The following is a 22,325-nucleotide window of genomic DNA, read 5'->3' on the forward strand; positions in this document are numbered from 1 at the left end:
CTTAAGAGCACTTTCCTGGCATCGATGGCGTCTCAGAAAAAAAAAACCAACCACTTTTTGTGGCACAATACCTGGGGGAATAAAAGATTAACAGGTCATTAAAAACACCAATGTTTGGTGCCCAAAAAGTAGCTAGAAATGCAATGACTTGCTAAAAAACAACCTGTTATGTTGTTTGGTGATCTCGAACAGTGATCTGCAGCTTGGCAGGAGTCGCGCCAATGAGTCATGGCACACAGCTAATTATGTATTATTAATTTTGTCATATTCAAGCCATGAATTGCTCTTTTTAGCTGCATGATGAATTAATATTTGGGGGACAGCACCAGCACAGACTAGTGGGATCTGAGGCAGCTGGTGATGATACATTTACAGCTAAATTTCTAGTAAAGGCTTTCTATAGGATGGATACACACCGGTACAATATCTTTATGAAAAAAAAGTCAAATCCAATACACTTAATATTTTTACAGAAATATCTCAGTTGTATGTCTGAAAATCCCAGCAGCAGATGTCAAATTAAGAACCTGAACATGAAAATATCTGCGAGGACAGCTGATAGTGAAGATGGTCGAGGCCAAAATCTCAGCTTCTTGAGAGCTGACATCGTATGTGTGTGTGTGTGTGTGTGTGTGTGTGTGTGTGTGTGTGTGTGTGTGTGTGTGTGTGTGTGTGTGTGTGTGTGTGTGTGTGTGTGTGTGTGTGTGTGTGTGTGTGTGTGTGTGTGTGTGTGTGTGTGTGGAGCCCAGAGACCATATGGTGGAGGAACCACCCACTCACTGGGACCAGCCACACCTTCCTGTTACACACACTCCTTTACTTTTAATCTGCCCTTTGCCCAGTATCACATGCACACACACACACACACACACCTTCAAACACTCGAGCAGCTATAACTCGGTGTGAGAAATAAATGAAACATAAATGAGAGGGTGAGTGTTGGTCTATACCTCAGTCCTGCAGTCGACTCTGATCAACCGTGTGTGTGTGTGTGCGTGCGTGTGTGAATATTTCAGTGTTGCAGTATTCCATTCACACCCTTTAGCCTGGCATCCATAGAGAGATACTCTGTGTGTGTGTGTGTGTGTGTGTGTGTGTGTGTGTGTGTGTGTGTGTGTGTGTATGATAGTGTACATTACATCATTACATGACTACATACTGTTGTTGTTGGAAAATGCGTGTCTGCTGCTCCCAACACTGAGTGTGTGTTTTCACTACATGGCTGAGGTGACCCTGTCTCGACCAACAGTGTTTGGTCCACACACAAACACACAGTTGAGGTGATTGGGTTCATACAGTGTGTGTGTGTGTGTGTGTGTGTGTGTGTGTGTGTGTGTGTGTGTGTGTGTGTGTGTGTGTGTGTGTGTGTGTGTGTGTGTGTGTGTGCATAAGCCTGCCTGTCATGGATATCAGGCTCAGTTAATTTTGCTTTCAATACGGTGACTCGTATTAACTGCTAACTAACCGGTTAATTTTTTAAGAAAAAAAGGTTTGAAATACGAGCCTTTATTTTCTTTTAATCTGGCACTCACCTCAGTGAGCTAGAGCACAGCATTTTAAAGCACTATCTATTTAGAGGTGGTGAAACTGTTATGTTGTGCGATGTAACTGTTTTCTTTTTCTCATTATCTGTTGGCTTTGCTGACAGACAGCTTTGCTTGTCACCAACATCTTGTAACATCTCGTTGCATATGTCACATGCATAGTATGATTCGCATAGTAGCACATGGCATTGTTACTAAAATAACCATTTAGGTTTCACTCACAAACAGTGAGCTCCCAGGTGAAATTTTGGTGGTAGTTTGACCCGTCCACCTTCACTCCAGCCGACTCTATGCAGACTTTCGGACTCTTGATACAACAGTAGTTCAGCTGCTTTTACACAGAGGTGGTGCTACAGGGCTGCAACAAAGCCCCCCCTTTATTCCTGTGCCTGCCTCTAGAGTGACATATAATTTATGCGTCTGTAGCGCTTTTTTAAACAATAACAAAGGTATAACACGTCAATCATAATCATTTACCTTCTCTGATATATGTCAGCTCATCTTGTCCTCTGCTTAGAGGGTAAGGAGCTCCCAAACATTGTTTTCCCAGTTTGCGGACATTTATGACCGCTAAAAAATGCTTTTTAAATCTCCTGCGGTGGGTCACACACATAAACACGTCTTCAAAATGTCACACCAGTGCCGCCCATGGTCAAGTCTTTCTGGCTTTACCTTTGACACAGACCTTGTTTCGGTGTTGGCACTACCTCCATTACCAGCTCAGAGGTGAGACCGCTCTTCCCCCCATTTCTGCGATCAGAAGTTATGTACAGAATGGTGAGGCGGCATAACAGAGTGATATTCCGGCCTTGAACGGGCAGTGTAAATGCAGCTAGTAGTTGCCTAGAGTGTTGTTTTCTTTTGCCATCCTCCTCTTGTCGTCCTCCCTTTCCATCTTTCCTTCCTCTCCTCTTCCTCTTCATCTTCCCCAGTCTTTCCTCCTCCTCCTTCCTGCTCTTCACCCCTCTTGTTTCTTTCATCACGTCATTATTTCTTCTCTTCATCCTGCTCCTCTCCCTTCGTGCTTTATCTTCCTCTCCTCCACATCTCTGGTCTCTTTCTCCTCCTTTTCACCCCCATCTCTCTATCTCTCACTTTTTTTCTGCTTCAGTCTTTCCTCCCTCTATGACCTACATGTCGGCTGGCCTCTTTTTCATCCTCGTCTTCACCTCTTCCTCATCCCATGTTCGCTCCTCTCCTCTAGTCTATGTGACGTAACCAGTGAAGCAACTATAATACTGTTATCTATAAATACCCCTCCATTTCTCTCACTGTCAGACACAGGAAGCCACTTCCACTTCCATCCACTAGTTACATGTTCCGCTATTTCAGCCAGAGGGATTCTCTCTCTGTCTCTCACATCTATAGCAGAAGGAAACTATTTTAAATCAAAATGAATGAAGGAGGCATATTTTATCTTGACTGCTTGTAGGGCTGTGGCAGTGAAGGAATTTCCTCTGTGGCAATTAGAGATGGCTCAACAGGGTGATATGCGATATCACCATAAGGGCTGCTGGGAGATATTGCTAAAAATATTATCATAATAAAAATGTTCACATTAGTTGATATCGACAATTATCATACCAAAAAGGTTTTCTTAATATATTCTTTCAAGTATAAAGGCTGGTTTCTGCTCCTGAGTGAAAGTAACCATTATTAAGTATACTCTTAATTATGGTTTAAATTATTATTTATTGTTAGAACATGACAAACATTTACCAAACAGCAGAACCTTTTACAAATCTGAGGTGGATTCAAAACAGTCATAATCAAAATAGTGTCAATAAATAAAAGAATACATATATGCATAAATCTTAATTCTGGTCAAAAGCATGTCAAGTTATTTGTACAGATGATTTAAGAATGTGGACATGCATGCTGAATCTATCATGTGTGGAGGTAAATTTACATCTAGCATGAGAATGGTGGAGTTCTCCACTAAATAAAGACTACCTCACAGAGAGAACAGAGATAAGAATATAAAAACATATTAACCATACTCAGGCCAGGTCTGATTTCATTATTTTTTACAAAATAAAACAAAAAAAAACAGCTAAGTCTGGTAGGTTTTTTGTCCTCTATTGTGTTATATTTTATATTCTGTGCCACCTTTTCTCTAATTTATACCTCCACATATTTCTGCACCCTCACCCCATGTCTTATTCTCTGTCTCTGAGATTGAAGGATTTTTTCAGATTTGTTGTCAGAGTCTCTCTCCTATCTCGTCCCTTCCCCATGGGGGATGTTTCATGCCTTGTTCTCACCTCCGGTTTGACAGAAAGACAAGATCAACACCCTCCCCCCTCGCCAGCTCACTCTCCAAATTTTAAATATGGCCAGTCAGGCATGTCAGCTTGTCCTTTACTTGCACTCGCTCTCACATATTAAAAAATATTTGTCATAGTGAACTGTTTTATTGCATTTTGACACATCGAAAAGCATTAAATAAACCATATTATTGATACCAAAGAGGTTTTGGTATATTTTACAAAAAAACAGGCATTGAAACTACAGCTGAAACAGTTAGTTGATCACAGGGTTTCCCACACATTCATTTATTTACTTATTTATGTGAGTATGTGGATGTATGGATGGATAGATGGATGTATGGATGGATTTGCGACAGCCTGCTATGATAGCAACATTTGCTGCCATTGATTTTCCACTTGTGGAGCTGATCCTTCATTTAGAGCCCTGTTTGAATACTACTATAACGTTTGGTTTTCCGGTGCACCACACTCTCTGAGCGCAGAGCGTACTCTGGGCACAGACAGAGCAGCAGAACATCCAGGCGCAGTGAAAGTGACACTTAATTGTTAATTGTCACTAGGTCTAAAAGTTTGCGTTCACTCACCTCTTTTAGCAGCTTCTCCTCTCATCCATCAGTTATCCACCCTGAGACACCAACTTCACAAAATGCTACTGAGGAATAATAGAGCTCATGAGGAGTTCTGCCGGCATGGCATTCAAAGACCAGCAAAAATGTCCGAATTTAGAGAGTGACATAGAATGATAAAAAAAGGGACACATACACACTAATAAGTGGGAGATTTTGGATCAATATAAAATGACTTTTCATAATCAAACACCTCTTAACGGGCGGCACATCCTGTTAGAGGTTTTCCAGGCACATCCAATAATGTACAATAACATTTTAATATTTTATTTTTATCAAGGCCTGATCTGCTGCGATGATTATTATTTCCTATGAAACACATTGTTTGACCACTGTTGTACATTCAGCTGCTTCTCTATCAATGGTAACAACATTATTATCAGAACAGACCGGGCAGGTTTAGCTCCAAATTAGCTTTGTCTGTTTAAGTCAGGGCTGAAGCATCACCCACAACAGGATGAAGATCAGCCTGAAAATCCAACAGGTTGCTCTCTTAACCGGCTTTGTTTCACCCCGACTGGCTGTCCTTCTTTATCTGTGAGGTGAAACACACATACAATAAGTCACACTAGTTGTGCGTGTAATGTACTTGGCAGACAAATGTGAGAGGAATTGTGTTTCATGGCTGTGAGCCTAATTATTCCTGCTGAGCATGCCGATATCTAATGAATGCTGACAGGCAGCCAGCAGAGACGCACACATGAAAGTATGTTGGATTGTTACTAGAAATTTTACATTTTTGGAGGTCTCACAGAGTCAGTAGCCAATAGAGTAATAAAGAAAGGAAGTGTTGAATCATGGCTTAAACTAAGCACCATTATTGATTAATCTGCTAAATCCTTATGTTGCATTAACTTATTAAGAAGGAAATGTGGATTTCACAATGTAATAGCTATAGAATAACTACACCATCTGCATTTATATTGGTTCCTTGCTTTTAGTATGCAACTCAGTCTGCCATTGGGCTTAATCTACCGGGAAAATGAAGGCTGCATTTACTGCATAAAGATGTCTGTCAGCCAAAACAGGAAGAGCATAGTGCTAATGTTTTCCTTGCTATCGATAGCTATCACCAGTTATGATCAGTATAAGAAAAACCAAAGTTGTAAGGCTGAAAGGAAAAGCAATCCTGCTGTCTTCAGTTTTTCTGTAAATTTTCAGCAATCTTGCTTTAAAAATTGACTGAAATGATTGATGGATTATCCATCCGTCCATTCATTTTCATTCTCTTATCTGGGGCTGGGTTGTGGGCGCAGCAGGCTGAGCAAAGCACTCCAGACGTCCCTCTCATCAGCATCGTTTTCCAGCTCCTCTTTGGGGGCTCCAAAGCATTCCCAGACACCTTACTTAGCCTTACACCAATTTTTAAGATACTTTTTTGCCTTTATTACATAGCACAGATTAAGCATAAAAGGGCGAGAGAGAGGGATGGGATGACATGAAGCATAGGGTCACAGGCTGGAGACAAATCCATGGCCAAGGCGATGAGGACATAGCCTCTTGTATGTGAGGTGCCCGCTCTACCAGGTGAGCCATGGGCACCCCAATCTGTTCGTTTTTATGTAAAAAATACATGCAAAATACAAGAGGCCTTTGTTTGTAGTCTGGCACTCCATTGATTCAGTCTTTAAGCACCGCATTTTCAATGCTCTATCAATTCAGAGGTGGTGGAATTTTAATGTTTTGCTGTGCAGGTTATTCGTGGTAATTGCCAAATGAGTGGCACCACTAGCTATCTTCAACCAGACCCGGGCGGTGCACACTGCAGTAAACTGAAGAGTAGCAAAATTGACATAGAGTGACGTAACTTTTTAAACATTTTCTGACATGCTCGCATCCCTAAAAAATAATTGGTAGAAGTAGGAGATTGCAAACTTTGAAATGTGCCCCATTTGTAACATTTGTCTGAACTATCAGCACCTTCTGTCTTAACCTTGATACTGCGGCGCTGAACATCTTGTGTGGCCTGAACTGTGAGTTTGCTTAAGTTGTAAGACTGTGAACGACCTGCAGCTCACCTATATCTGTAGTGTCTTCAGTGGATGCACATCGCTGATAAGTGAAGTGTGTGTGTGTGTGTGTGTGTGTGTGTGAGTGTGTGTGTGGGAAATGGGGAAATGGGAACACACACACCTAAAGCTCCACACACAGCTGGCGGCATGTCGCATTAGCCTGTGCTAATGAGAGTTTAGCAACACCTTAGTAAGCCATAATCTTGAGCTACATTACCCGTATGGCTGTTGGCATTACACTGCCTGTGTGATCAGCATGCGTGTGTGCGTGCGTGCGTGCGTGTGTGTTTTCCTACAGTAAGGTGTCAGTGTGTGGACAGCTGCAGGGCTGTCACTCTCACCTCCTGCCCTTCCTCCGTTTGTCCCCCTCTTGCAAACCTTCATCTGTTCGGCCTCATCTGAGCCCTCAATGACACCAACATGCCACACACACACACACACACACACACACACACACACACACACACACACACACACACACAAAGAGCGTCCTCCTCACCTAAAGGACTGCAGACTGTTTGTTTTTCTGATGGCATGTGGACCCCATATGCTGAAAAAAAGAGAAAGTGACGCCCTGTCCCCACTAATGTTCAGCATTTTTGTAATGGAGATAATTGAATTATCTAAAAAACAGGTTTCTAAACTACAAAGACATGCAAAAGTAGGAAATGATTTACTCTATTATTACACCTTTCCACCGGGGCTGAACCCAAATATTCGGCTATTATAGTATTCGTTAATTGGGTAGGTATTAGGTCTCAATTTAGGCATTCAGGTATTCGACTGAGTCAAGCCATGTCTGTGTCGGTGTGAGCAGCACTGGAACGCAAACACGTGAGCCCCCCTGCTGCTCACCCAGAGTGGAGCCCGGTCTGAAGCTGTGGGGAGCAAGGTGTCGCCACCCCACCTTGCTCCTGTTGACCAAACCTATGATTATTTGCTGTTGATTAATGGTGAAGGTCCGGAGTCCAGAAAATGGTATTCGGGAAAGCCCTCTTTCCACAAACTTGGTCGACACATGTGCTTCTGCTTATTCTCAACAGTGTGTCTTTATCATTTCTTACCATGCTCAGTTATTCAGAAATCTTCTCATTCATGTTTCAGAGTGACACTGAAGTGCCATCTGTGTCACATCCTTCTGTTTCGACGCTGTTGACTGCAGTACTATAAAAATGGTATTTGATCTAGGTTCATAAAATGCTAACAACCCAGGAAGCACTTTTAGGCTTTACTAGAACTTTGTTCCCTATAAATGAAGGATATGTTGTTGATAACATCTGCATGACACAAAATAAGTGTAATAATCCTTGTTACACAGAGCTGACATTGTTTAAGAGAGTGATAAGGTGATGATCATTGTGCAGTAACAGCTATCTCTCTCTGTTTGTGTGTAGGCTGCAGGTTGAAGCTGCCTCTTTGCCTTTCTGTGAGAGGAGCGACTTTGACAAGACGTTTACAGGTAAGCCTGGCTGGTGTAACACAGATTGCAGCTCAGCTCTCTGTAGTAGGTAGATTCTGTGGATTTTGTGCCTTGCTCAGGGGCTCTGTTGCAAAACCTATGTTATCACCCATATGACTGATTCAGTGCCAACGTGCTAAATTGGCCCAAAAACAAGCAACAGTGGCCGACATTTACCAACGGCCGACTGTCGGCTCGGTCTGTCAGAGCTCTTAAATGTCTGACAAAACCTAAATTGAGCTATAGGTGCATCTCTGCAAACAATGAAATAACAGTCTTTGGTGTCTTTAGGGGATCCTTGTATTTTATTCCCATCCAGGTTGTTGTAATGTAACTGATATCTGCTAAATTCTCCATATCTCTGAGGCCACATAACAGAATAACTGAATGCTGTTATTTTATCCAAGATGCTGTATTTATAAAACATGAGCATATCCTCAGTAATTTCTTGTAGCACTTAATTTTCTCAGTCATTGTGGTGCAGGTTACCCTGCAGACTCGCTGCTCATCAGATCATTTGTCACACTAAAGACTTTTCAAAATGAAACAGCGCTGTGGTTCACAGAGGGAAACCAGAGTCTTTCACATTATGTAAGTTGGCTGTAATGGGATTCTGGCCTGATGGTTCCCAGCATGCATTGCAGACTCCATTATTTATGGGGTTACCATAGTAATGGGGCTGGGGAGGGGCGGAGTCCGACAGCTGGTAGATCAGGGATGGGGACAAACCCTCCCCCCAGCACACCTGTGTTTGTGTGTGCTTGTGTGTGAGGGGGTTTACTGTGCTCATGAGAACAGGGACTCGAAGGGTTTGCCATGCATTTTTTATGCACTGCATCATTGTGTGTGCTGTGCATGTGTGTTGGAAATACTGCCATATATTTAAGCATTTGTAATGTAAGAGTGTGCAAAGGAGTCAGAGACAGGATAAAATACTCAAATGTAAACTGGTATCAGTACATCTTGGAGGGGCTGATTGTGGATCAGTTCTTATTTTCCTAGATTCTCTTTGGATCTGGTCTGACTGTTCTCAGGTGTCTTTTGGATAAAAAATGCAAAAATGCAGTGTTGAGATGGTGTGTGGGTTCATAAATACAGAATGTTAGCAACTTAACGTTTGTGTGTGTGTGTGTGTCCTTTTTTATCATTCTGTGTCCCCTCTCTAAATTCGGACTTTTTTGCAGGTCCGTGATTTCAGCACAGGTTGAAATCGTCATGATTTTTTTTCATCCTCAGCAGAATTTTAGGAGTTTGCGTTGTGGAGCAAATAATGATCTTCAATCCGATCAAAGCTGATCAGATCTATGGATGAGAGAGGCAGCTGCTCTAGAGGCAAGTGGTATCAAACTTTAAGACCCTGCGCAGTCAACAGTTAAGTTTCACTTTCACTATGCCTGGATGTTCTGCTACTTTGTCTGTGCCCAGAGTATGTTTTGCGCTCCGACAGGGTGGTTTAGTGAATAACAGAAATGTATATATATTACAATAGATCCAAATGAATTGTTCAGCTCCAAAAATAAAAAATCAATATGTGGCAGCAGATGATTAGCTCCAAAAAAATATAATATCAATATGTGGCGGCAGATGTTTAATCGTGGCAGGCCGCCACTATTAAATGTGTGTGGGAAACCATGTATACAGTGTATGGATCTTACAACCTTTATAATTTCAGCATTTTATCATTTGTTTTTACACACTTGAAATGTTAAAACTTAAGTGATGTGAATGGTTTTTTGAACAACAATTGGATTTGTTTATTGAAATAGTTTACAAAATAATTAATAGTATCAGGAATTCCATATCTGTCTCAACCAGGTGCGAAGCTGATACGATAAGATAAGATAAGGTAAGATAAGAAAAATTGTTGTGCAGCAGTTGCAATACCAAGTTGAAAGAGTGCAGAGTCAAAGAGTGCAAAAAGTTATGTTGTAGTTCGATATGTGTGTGTGTGTGTGTGTGTGTGTGTGTGTGTGTGTGTGTGTGTGTGTGTGTAAAATACCTTTGGGACAGGTGTGTCACTGCTTACAAGTGTGTGTAATATAAAGCAGATGGAGTGGTTGTGCGTGTGTGTTGTCCCATGTCTTCAGGGCTGGGCTGAGATCAACCCAGCTTTCTAAGAATCACATTACACACACACACACCCTAATACATGTGCATCAGACTTCCCATTGTAATCTAGGATTTTCACCCCACCCTATGTGAAACATAAGGAAAACACATACAAACAAATGGAAGACACACATCACACTGTAGATGTTATAACCCAGTACATAACACACACATACGCACACACTTTTGAAAACATGATTGGCACATACACAACATGCAGTATACACTTGTGACCATGGTCACGAACTCAATGATTTTCAACGTATCCATTTAAATTGTTTGTATGATTTTCTACAAATTAGCATCCAAAAAATGACTTTGTGTACTTCAGTTAAGTTCTGTTCTTAACACAAAGTGACTGTGTTTTGGTTTAGGAAAAGAATCATTGTGAAGATGTGTACATTTAAATTCACTCAGAGTCCACATGGCTCCGAACATGGGTCTGCTGGGGAAAAGTCTTGTGTTTTGATCGCTTCCTTTCATTATTCTATACTCTGGTCAGTGCATTGGTCATGTGATTGCAGCCTTCCCAAATATACAATGGCTCATGATTACGTGGGATATGTGTGAATTTTGGTGCATTACTTTTTGTAAGAAAATGTACAAACAGTGCGTGAGAACAGCCCATGTTTTTCTTTCTTTTTACTTATTCTTTTTAGTCTTGTTTGCTTCTTTTTGGATCAGACATTTCCTGATCTGAATCAGAATTTTGCTGATGTTAGAATCATTTTATTGTGATATGAAGCTATTTTTTTAAATTCTTTTGATAAATGAATAGAGATTTTAAATTTTACACAGAGAGGTATGTAAAGATTAGTTTTAGTATCACAACCAAAACTCTGGTATTGGCACAAATGTTAAAATGATTTCCAGCCTTATGAGCAGGACTTTGATATAACTCAATGTCTACTTGGGATGTCACAAGAACCAATACTTGATAAACCAATATTTAATGCCCAGTCCCTTTTTGTAGCTGGGTGTTTGCTACACATTTTGACAAAGGCAGCTCTCAATTAGAGGCCCATGCAGATCATTTTTATAGAAGTTCTTTTGATGTATAAAACTGGGTTGTTGTACCTGCTGGAGATAATGTTAGTTAGTTGTGTAGATCACACATACAAATACATGTTTAAATTTTTGTCAATATGGACATGCTACACACATTGTTAGCTTAATAAGATTCTCTACAATTCGCTTATTTAGTTCTTTTACTGAAAGCATGAGCACCAAAGAAGACAGTAATACTGGCAGAGAAAACAAGAGAAATGCAAAAAAAAGGTTTAAATAAAAAAATTGCATTTCCATCTTTACTTAGCAGTTCAGGGTGACGACTTCAGATGTCTTATTCTGTCAGACCAACAGTCCAAAACCCAAAAGTCCTCCATTTACAAAAAGATAAAAAAAAAAAAAAAACTAGGAAAGCTGAACATGCTGAGCACCTCAGAAGAGAAGTTATAACTTGGTTTTCTTTTTATTTGATTGACTAATAGACTAATCCAGAAAATATAGTGAGGAGACAGAGAGAGAGAAACAGCTCTCAGACAGTTCATCCAGTGAAAATGGTTTTGTCTAAATTCCAGTGGATTCATGTTGCTTCTCAGCTTTCTTTCTATTTGATCCCTCGCTCTTTATTCTCTGCCAGCCCCCTTCTCTTTCTCTCTCTCCCTGTCTTCCTACTTTGTGTTCTTTCGGTGTGTCTCTCGCTCCTGCTGTTCCACTTACTCTGTTTTACTTTCCCACTTTCTGTCCTCTTTATGTCCTGCTCTTCTTATGTGCTCGCTCATTGTTGGATCACTCAGACTGGACAGATTCCACTTCTTATTCCTCTTTTCAGTCAGTTTTTTTTTCTTTTAGAAAAAAATCTGTCCCTTCTTGCACACACACACACACACACACACACACACACACACACACACACACACACACACACACACACACACACACACACACACACACACACTGACATGAGAAATAGCTGAAAGCATAAACTTTCCAGACAGATTATACGGACCAAAGGCTGATGTGACGAGGGTAAGACAAAGAATAAAGCGTGAAAGAGACACACAGAGAGAGACACAGAGACACAGAGACACACAGACAGAGAGAGAGAGAGAGAGAGAGAGAGAGAGAGAGTGTAACTCGTACAGCTGCTTTCACAGTGTAAAGAGTTTAAATGTATTTTTGCAAATTACTTTTTTCTTTGTCTTTGGTTCTTTACAAATCAGTTCTTTTTTTTTAGAACTGTATGTGTTCTGTGTGTTCTGTATTTTGAAGAATTTAGCATTTTTTTCCTTGACATTTTTTATACAAATTTCCATCAACTTCTCCAAAGAGCTTTCATGTATGTCCAGTTCTTACCTCTCCCTTATCACGTCACCATGAACATCCAGTACACCATGGTGCCATCCATGAATTACAAAAACACAATACCTTTGAAACAATAGCCCTTTTTACGCAGAGATTACATTATAGGGCCGCTATGAAGTCCCTTCTTCATGCCGCCTTTGCATTTTGCATCATTCCGCACCAGAGTGTGATTTTAGATAGCATGCCGGCATCCTGGAGGCAAAAGAGCTATGGTGGGTGTGATGTGTAACACAACAGCATCAGCCTCTGAAATGACATTTAACATATATGCTGACAGCGCTTTATTAATAATAACAATGTCATAACCAGGCAATAACAGTAATTTATCTGCCCTGCTGTACAGCGGCTGACTTTGTTTTCTGCTTGGAGGGTAAGCTTTCTTGTTGTCTTCACAATTTGTGGACATTTATGTTTTATTTTAGTTAGCTGCTAACTGCTACTGGGTGAACCTGCGATCTCCGTGCAGTGGCTTGCACGCACAATACGCTGTCAAAATGTCCCTTTAACACAGATTTCCAGGATAGACAGACATGCAATAGATGAAATAACAATGAAATTACAGTAATGAAAAAGAGGAAAGAGAAAACAGGAAAACAGATAACAGGCAGCGTAAAAGGAGCCAGTGTTTCCTTGAGAATTCAGACGTCACCACAGGGTGATAGCCTCCACTGCCTTTTTTGATTACACTGATAAGTATTAATTATAAGTCTTTGACTTAATTGTTGTATTGACCTGATGAGGGCGAAGTGGCTGGCAGACAAAAGATTTGATCTGCACCTGAAAGAGTGAGAGATAAAAGTGAGACTTGAGTTGCAAAGTGCAGGAGCTTGTTATGGACACATGGAGAAAAAGAATGAGTGTCTGTTGTTTTAAAAGGCTGCCGAGAAGAGAGAAGGCGTTTTACATCCAGTTATAGAGGGGGAAACCCCTCCGCACTTTTTGTATTCGACTGTAAGAACAATCTATTGCTTGGCTGCAATCTTTGGACACCACAAATGAGTGTTAGTGTGTGTATGTGTGTTTGTGTGTGTGTGTGTGTGTGTGTGTGTGTGTGTGTGTGTGTGTGTGTGTGTGTGTGTATGTGTGTTTGTGTGTGTGTGTGTGTGTGTGTGTGTGCACGCACCATGTAGATGATGCATCCATCATGTTTATGGATCACATCATGCCTGCGGTGTGTGTCCATGTTGCTTTCAGTCATGGTAGAGTTTGGAGAAGAGTTTGTACCTGGCTGGATTGATTGCTGTGTGTGTGTGTGTGTGTGTGTGTGTGTGTGTGTGTGTGTGTGTGTGTGTGTGTGTGTGTGTGTGTGTGTGTGTGTGTGTGTGTGTGTGTGTGTGTGTGCATTAAGCCTATTTACATCATTAGAGGATGGACTTTCCATTTAAGGGTTTGCAATGCACTCTGGGCTTGGACTGAATGGAGGGCGTCTTTACTTTCCTCGCTCTGTAGCTTCCTGTCTTTTATGGCTTTTCTCTTTTTTAATCTCCCTAATTTTAATCTTTTTTATATGTTTACCCTTCCTCCACCTCTATTCTTTCAGTCTTCCCCTACTTTTCACTACAGATGAGGGAAGAGTAAGACCTCTTCACCTCAATTTCATTCATAAAGCACTCATTTGAGCTTATTAACTTGATATTTTTGAAACAAGACCTCAGGTATTTGGATCAGGTAGCTTGTGAAAAATAAGGGGTGTCAGACAAAGCTGTTACTTTAACATGTCAGATATGTATATAATCAACATTTAGGCAAACAAGTTTAAGATTGGACTCTTCAAATACTAAATATAAACCCTTTGAACTATGCAATGAAAATGTTCTGCCAGTGCTGGCTTTGGTATTTTTATTGTGATGTAGGTTCTTCAAATGCTTTACATCCCTAAAATCTGTACAATGTAACCTCAAAGTTTTTGTCAGTCAGTAAACCAGAATCATTGATGAAATGATAGAAATAGTATCATTTTAAAAAAATCTGATGTTTTTCATCAGATTTTACAAAATAGAAACACAAAATATATTGATCTGAAAGATTTTTTAATGTAGAAACATAAACCAAATATTTTTTAACACTTATGCACATTATTTAGTTTTTGAGATATTCGCATTTTTCTGAACAGAAGGCGTTATGGATTCATCATTTATTAGGCTGGTGCCACCATGCTTTCTTGCACTGCAGGTAACGTTGTGCAACGACATCATTACGAGCATGCAACATGATGAAAAACAGCCTTAGCATTCTACAGCAAAAAATCAAATGTTTTAGCTATTATGGTTTGCGTCCAAAGTCCATTTTTAAAGGGTTAAATGACTCGGATCAGGATCAGAGCCAAAAAAAAAAAAAAACCCACACCTTTTCCCTTCTCTTTCACTGGCCTCTTATGCACACTATGCATCATTTGCTCTGCTTTTTTTCTTGCCTATTTCAATCTATTTCTTTTCCTTCTTCCTTCCCGGTATTCTCTAGCTCTTTTGCTTCCTGTAAAACCAATCAGGTCTACTTTAGACGGCCAATCAATCACAGGCAGTGAGTTAACGCTGACCAATGACAGTGGCTGATTTAGACCTCAGCTATTATGTCAGACACACAGAGAGTCAGCGAGGCTCATGTGATAAATCACTGAGGACTTGATGCTCTTTCCTTCCTGTTATTTCAGCCTTTTCCTTCCATCTGCTTTATGTCCATCCGAAGGACAGTGTTTATGTTCATGTTCTGCCACAGTTTTCTGTGTCCCAGTATATTCTGTCACTTATTAAAACTTATACATCTGTAGTTAAAGCCCATTTCCCACTGCACAATACCCTGCTAACATCTGGGTTTTTAATGTAATGAGAAAGGTTACAATTGGCTTTCACACCTGCGTCAAATGACTCTGCAGTAGTCACAGGTATTTATCGACTTGAGCTCCGATCGACATTGATGGAAAGCAACACCTGTGTTATTGGTTATCTAATAACTGCCACAAAAAACGTCCATCTCCTTTCAAGCAGCACTCAAACATCTATCCAAATGAATCTGCACTGAGTTTAAAAGAGTGACTGAATAAGTGAGATATATATAAAAAAAAAGAAGTAACAGCCATAAAGCTTTCACAGGCCTCCATGCTGCTTTTAACTGTTTACTAACCTGTTTTCCAGCCTGTGAAAATGTTACACATCAAAAAAAAAAAGAAAAAAAACACACAATAAGGCATACTCATCTGCTACAGAGCAACGTACACAGCTCTGCTCTACTGGCAATAGGAAATATATTTTTTTAAGATATTTTTTTGGGTGTTTTTGCCTTTAATTGATAGGACGGCACAAGTGTGAAAGGGGGAGAGAGAGAGGGGATGACATGCAGCAAAGGGCCCAGGCTGGAATCAGACTCGTGGCCACTGCAGTGAGGACACAGACTCCAAACATGGGGCACCTGCTCTATCCTCTGAGCCACCAGGCGCCCCACAATGGGAAACTTTTTTACAGCACACGCTTTAAAACCCTACGTTCATATGCGAATTTTGGTGGAATCCAAGGTTTCTTGGATTAAGAGCATTGAGTCATAGATAATATTAACTAATTTATGTGGATGCTGTTCTTTTACCTTTTAATACACAAACACACATTTTAACCCTTTAAAAAACAGACCTCCCTAAGACAGCTGCAGGAGGTTATTGTTTGCATGATTCTGTTTGAAGATCTAATAAGAACCTCTAGTTAAAGCATTCATTGTCTTTGCAGCAGCGAAGGCTTCAATCTTCCCCATTCTCATGTCATGACCTTATGCTACCTTACCTTACGTGCCATGCAAACGCTGTTGTTTGCATAATCTTGTATATATCAATCTAAAATAAAAACCCATCATAGCGCAGAGCATTCATTCTTTTTGCAGCAGAAAGCTAAGGCTTCTGTCTTACCCGACACATCATTACCTTATTTTACCTTTGTGCAGTGCAAACATGGTATTTGATATAATTAAACTTCACCTGTATGCAAGAGAAAGTAGCACCAGATTCTTGGTGTTTAGATAAAGGGTTTAAATTTTGCATGACTGTCAGTTTGATGGCTTTCTGATTTAGAGAGGACAAGGGAGAGGAAACAGAATGAGTTATGATGTTTTAAATTAGACAAGCTGAATGGAGAGGGTAGCATGCGACTGCAATTTCCTCAGTGCAACAAACATTTTCTGGCTTACTTGAGGCATAAAATGTTTTTGATCAATAATGAATAAATAAGGATGTCGATGTGAGAAGGTTGGCCCAGAATTGTGCCTCTGGCTACTACAAATATGCACAACTTGTGCTTAGTGCATTAGCTTAAAAAGGTTCTCTATTTTCATGCTCTCATAAATGTCTGAGTTACATCATACAGTATATTTCCAAAATGGACACAAACTGGGGAAACTGACACTGGTTCAATTTGACAGCGAGTACAGTGATCATAATCAGGACCCAGTTCTCCCAGTAAGACCAATGATGCCTGTGCTTATTGTATCACACATCATATCTGCAGTCAGACGGCCTCCAAAGTTTTGGAAGGACTAGAGGCAACTCATTTAATCAGTTTTCTTTCCAGCCAGTTCACTCTGAATTCAGACCATTCAGTGTCACTGACCTCCTTCTTGTCCTCGCTTCACAGTCTGAATTTTTCCTCAGTTTAGATCGTTACCAAACAGGCATTTGCCATGGAAAAAAGGTAATGGGCAAATTGAAAGAAATTGGTAAAAAGTGACAATTAGGGTTTTTAATGGAGAGAGGAGATAATTGTAAGAAACTTATAAAAAAAAAATCAGAAACGATGTTTCTGATTAAGATTGTGTTACATACATAATACATATATCATATATACAGTGTATGTGTATATGTTTTTTTTAGGTTTAGCTCTTTCTTTAGGTCATTTCCTTGTTTATTTGTGGTTTGTTACGTTTCTTGCTCATTTTCTGGTAATTTTCTTGTTACTTTTTACTAATTTATTCCAAATTTTGGAGTAATTTCTAGTTAAGTTTCTCATTGCCTTCTTCCCATGTCTTTTAAAAAAAATCAAGCCAATTTACTTATGTTTCAAAGGGTTAATGTGTTGTGATATGAAAACATCTGATCTCGTCACAGTCAAAGAAATAGAAAGTGTGTGTTCTGCTAATAGTTTGGTTATAAAATCTCTTCTGATTGGCCGCTGATGGCTGAAGTCAATCACCCTCAACAGAAAGGGAAGTTGTATCAGCACATGGTTCAAAAGTTGTTTATTGGACTTCTCTAATATTCCGCGTCCACAGAAAACTGAAATGAGACTAAAACCAAGACTTCACAGCCTGTCACGCTGCTGTCCCGTGTTCCTCTGTGAATAATGATGCAGCCAAAACAAAGAGCGGTGATTCGACTTTGTGACTGATTATTCGAATCATCGACATTCAGGGGAGCAGCTCTGTCTGAGTGACTGAAATGTAAATGATGAGAGGACTCTGCAGAGCAGGGATGGATCGGCCAAATTATCTCAGTAGGTAGTGGACTAAATTGATTATGTATGTTTTTTTAAGCAGCACACACACACACACACACACACACACACACACACAGTTGCCTCAGTTGGCCCCTGAAGGCAATATGTTGAGGCGGGGCTGGACAGATGGTTGCATAGAGCAGGTTGTCCCTTTCTCTTTGTGTGCGTGTGTGTGTGTGTGTGTGTGTGTGTGTGTGTGTGTGTGTGTGTGTGTGTGTGTGTGTGTGTGACAGTGGCTCTGGGATAGGATGCCTTGCTTACAATAACCTGCATAATCAATGTGCTGCACTCACGCACACAGATGGACAGCTAGATCACATCCTCTGTATGAGTGTGTGTGTGTGTTCATGTTTGCAACAGACACAAAATTAGTACTGAGACTGTAATTTCTATAAACCAGTGTGATACTTTCATAAGTGTTCTAAATTAATAAGATAAAAAAATTAACTCACATTTTGTTAAATTATGTTATTTAAAAAAATATAAGTGTTTAAGATGTCCTGTTTTGAGATATTGTTGTGTCAATAACTGAACTCAGTAAGTTAATATAAGAATTTGAAATAATAGTATTCATGAATTATGGCCCAGCTCATGCTCTGTGAAGACCGGCCCAGTCAGAATGTCTTTTATATTGTGTTACTCACACCACTTTACCTTGTAATTTATCTTTAAGGGTCCAGTGTGTAGAATTTAGGGAGATATAAAGGTAGCAATGAAATATAATATAAGTATAATCACTTGGAAATAAGAACAGTTGTGTTTTTGTTAATTTAGAATGAGACATTTATAGGGAGTGGGTCATCATTTATGGAGTCCAACATGTTTCTACAGTTTCCCAAAATGGACAGAGTAAACACTGGCGCTAGAGACATTTGCTTTTTGGCATTGGCCCTCCATGACAAGCAGCGTCAAAAAAACAACAGTGAAAATGCTTTATTCGGTGTTTTAAGTGGTTTACATTGCTTGGTCTGTTTGTTTTGGAGAGGAGGAGACCTCTGTGGATAATTTGGATAAAAACCTCTTGAACATTTAACACTGAAGGAATTTTAACAGAGAGCTTTTAGCAGACTGCAATCTGCAATCCTCACCACTATAGATGTGACTTGTCTTGTCTGGTCTGGTCTGAAGTTTATATGAAACAGAAAAAGACGCACTGAGATGAGAAAAGTAACAACACAGAGATGCCTGAAAACAAAGTTCTGCAACAAGAGAGCTGCTGGTTTGCAGTGAGGACGTTATCTGAGCCGAGTGTAGGGAGTAACCCCCTGAAACAGAAAGAATTGTGGGTAAAATGAGATGGATTTTGACATCTGAAGAAATTATCTTCTTTCTTTGCCTCACCTCTGCAGTTGACGTTCCCTCTGGCAAGGCATTGAACACCTCCAGCTGATCTACTGAAGTGTGTGTGTGTGTGTGTGTGTGTGTGTGTGTGTGTGTGTGTGTGTGTGTGTGTGTGTGTGTGTACATGCCTCCTGCAGAGATACAGCCTGTTATTTGGTCACACGTTCCCTTAGTCTCTTCATCCTCTTTTCTCTGCTTGACTTAGCTTTATTTATGTCTTTTTTTATTCCCTTATTTTCTTTACTTCCTCCACTCTCTCTCTCTCTCTCTCTCTCTCTCTCTCTCTCTCTCTCTCTGTTTGTCTCTATGTCTCTCGCTCTGTCCCAACCAGACCTGTCATGTCGTTCATTCATGCAGAAAAGATGCCACCGCCCCCTCTCCTCCCTCTCTCTCTTGCTTTGTCCTCGCTTGTTGTTCAGTATATGTTTGGCCATGTCCTTTTCAAAATTAACATCTGCTTTTCTACCACACACACACACACACACACACACACACACACACACACACACACACACTGATTGCCACCTGACTTTTACACACACACACAGCTTCTCAAATGTGATTGATAATTGATGGAAGTGCAGTGTGCTTTTGTGTGTGTTTTTGCAGAAACCCAAATGTGTTTAAAGCGGTCTTAAAGCACAAGACTGGTGTTATTCTGTGTCGCTCTTATTGTCAAAAAATGCTATGTAAAGGCCCAAATCAACAAATAGCCGTCTCTCAATACTTTCTGACTTACTGTCTGTCGTTCTCACCCTTCAAGCCCTCCGGTTCCAACTGAAATGTTAAGTTTCAATGTTTAAAAAGAATTTGACTCGGAACAGGAGGTTGTAGTGCTTTTTTTATGTAGCGACTATATTCAGTGGTATATTTTGTGCTTATGTGGTGCTCTTGTGAGTATTTGTGGATGGCAGGAAGGTGTGTGTGGTATTGAGTCAAAATAAATTACAGTGTGTGTGTGTGTTTTTGTGTGTGTGTGTGTGTGTGTGTGTGTGTGTGTGTGTGTGTGTGTGTGTGTGTGTGTGTGTTCATGGTAGAGTTGTCAGTGGCTATCTTCTAATAATTTTACCCCAGAGAATATTATTGATTATACAGATACAGGATCATTTTGCTATCCTTTTGTTTACTGCAGTGCGCACCAACCAGATCTGGTGGGAGCTAGCAAGTGGAGCAATTCTGCAATTATAGCTAATGATGCTGTCCCAACCCAAAAGCGTTGTTGCACAAACATTATGCTGACCCTCCCATCATACCCTTATGCTGCCTCATACTTCTGTATAACACTACAGTAGCTGAATGGGGGCACAGACCTTTATGATGCAATGGAGTTAGTAACAGGGCTATTTTGGCATCTCTTTAAAAGGGACAGCCAGCAGAATGGATCACGGGCAGGACAGGTGTGATGTAATGGGGTCTTGGTGCTCCTTACCCTCCAAGCAGAGGATGAGATCAGCTGCCATATAACGGAGATGCTTAATAATCGTCATTGACGTGTTATGCCATTGTTTTTGTCTATGTAGCACTGCAAACACATATATTTTATGTCACACTAGAAGCCGGCAATGTTGTGTTACATGTCACGCCTCTTTTGGTTCTGTGATGCCGGCATACTATCTAAAATCACAGACTGGAGCAGAATGATGCCTTAGGTATTTGGCTCTCTCTAAAAATGTAAAGATGGTGTAAAGAAGGGACTTAGACATGACCTCATAGCATGACCTCTGTGTAAAAAGGGCTATAGTTAGAGCTAAAGGGGTTATGTGTCTCAGAGTGAAGTCACTTTTACTCACTGAGGCTACCTGAGGGGAGAGTAGAAGGTGATCACCATGCAACGCCGCCCTGCCACTGGCATGGGGTTACAAGCAGTAATCGCAGAATGAATGGCTAATCTAGGGTTAGCTCATTTAGTTTTTTTTTTCTTTTTCTCAGAAATTAGTTTGTTAGTTATTGTTTAATGGGTCTCAAACGGCTATTAAAAGCATAAGTAAATCAAGACTGACATCCTTAGCTCCTGGTAATAAAGAAACATGTCACTCAGGGCAACAGTGTGGCCCATTGATGTGTTTTAAAGATGTTGTTATTGGGATTTCCCCTTATTTTATAGAACAGATATATTAGCATGAAAGAGGGACAGAGAGGGGGATGACATGCAGCAAAGGGCCAAAGGTGGAATTGAACCTGCAGCCGCTGGTGCAAGAACATAACGTTTTGTACATGGCCCACTCCAGGGTGCCCCATTATTGCCAATGGGTGCTCCATTATTGATGTTTTCTTAATATGATGTTGTGTTTTTTTTTCCCCTGTGCCGCTCCATGGCACAGGGGAAGAAGATGTATAAGGCTTTAAGACACACACTATAATTTTTAAATAAAAACAAACCAGCAGTAAGATAATAAGTAAATAAACTAAGTAAAATAGAGAAAGAACTCAGTTATATTCAGGCGAGATGATTAAAAATGTCTAGAATACAGAAGAACAGTCAGGATGTGTGATCTGTAAACCAGGGACTCTCCCGAGGTTCAAACTTCAAAGACTCAAATTATAATGGGTGTGGTTGAGACGCGCGTGTGTGTTGTGTGTTGTGTGTGTGTGTGTGTGTGTGTGTGTGTGTGTGTGTGCGCGCACGTGCATTTGAACCTGAAAATAGATTCTGTGTGAGGTTGTGTGCTCATGTTGGGTTTTGCACTTATCCATACACTGTGTATATGATGTGTGCAGGCGTGTCGTCTGGTCTGTAAAATATGTTAAAATATACATTTGAAGTCTGGGCTTTGGGGTTCTTCCCGTTACCGTGACGACCCGAGGTTGGAGTCGACTGCTAGCAGATCTCTCCTCATCACCTGTACCCCACTCTCTCTCTCTCTCTGTGGTCTTCCTTTTTGTCTTCATCACTGAGACCCGCTCTGTCTCTTTGCTGTTTATATCTTTAATTCTAGCTGCTGTCATGAAAGAAATCAGATGCAGTTGACTTCTTGTCATTAGTCGTCTTTGATCTTTTGTCGTGCTTTTGGACAGCAAGCTGCGGAAATGTCTCTGTCTCTTTGTCTCTTCCTGTTTATGTCTCTTATTTATCTCCTGCCTTACACACACACACACACACACACACACACACACAACATTTTGTACTGA

General features: G+C 40.5%; 1 protein-coding gene across 2 annotated transcripts in view; it reads left to right on the forward strand.

Annotated features, from left to right (window-relative positions):
* Positions 1 to 22,325, forward strand: part of pak1 (p21 protein (Cdc42/Rac)-activated kinase 1) — a 67,654-nt gene that overhangs the window by 6,634 nt on the left and 38,695 nt on the right. For both annotated transcript variants that reach the window (XM_088079275.1, XM_088079278.1), the window contains exon 2: positions 7,847 to 7,911. The gene's annotated coding sequence lies outside the window, so the exon portion shown is untranslated. The remainder of the gene's footprint in view (positions 1 to 7,846; positions 7,912 to 22,325) is intronic.

This window comes from Plectropomus leopardus, chromosome 6 (assembly GCF_026936395.1).
Source record: "Plectropomus leopardus strain MGB_pleo_1.0 chromosome 6, ASM2693639v1, whole genome shotgun sequence".
NCBI lineage: Eukaryota > Metazoa > Chordata > Actinopteri > Perciformes > Serranidae > Plectropomus > Plectropomus leopardus.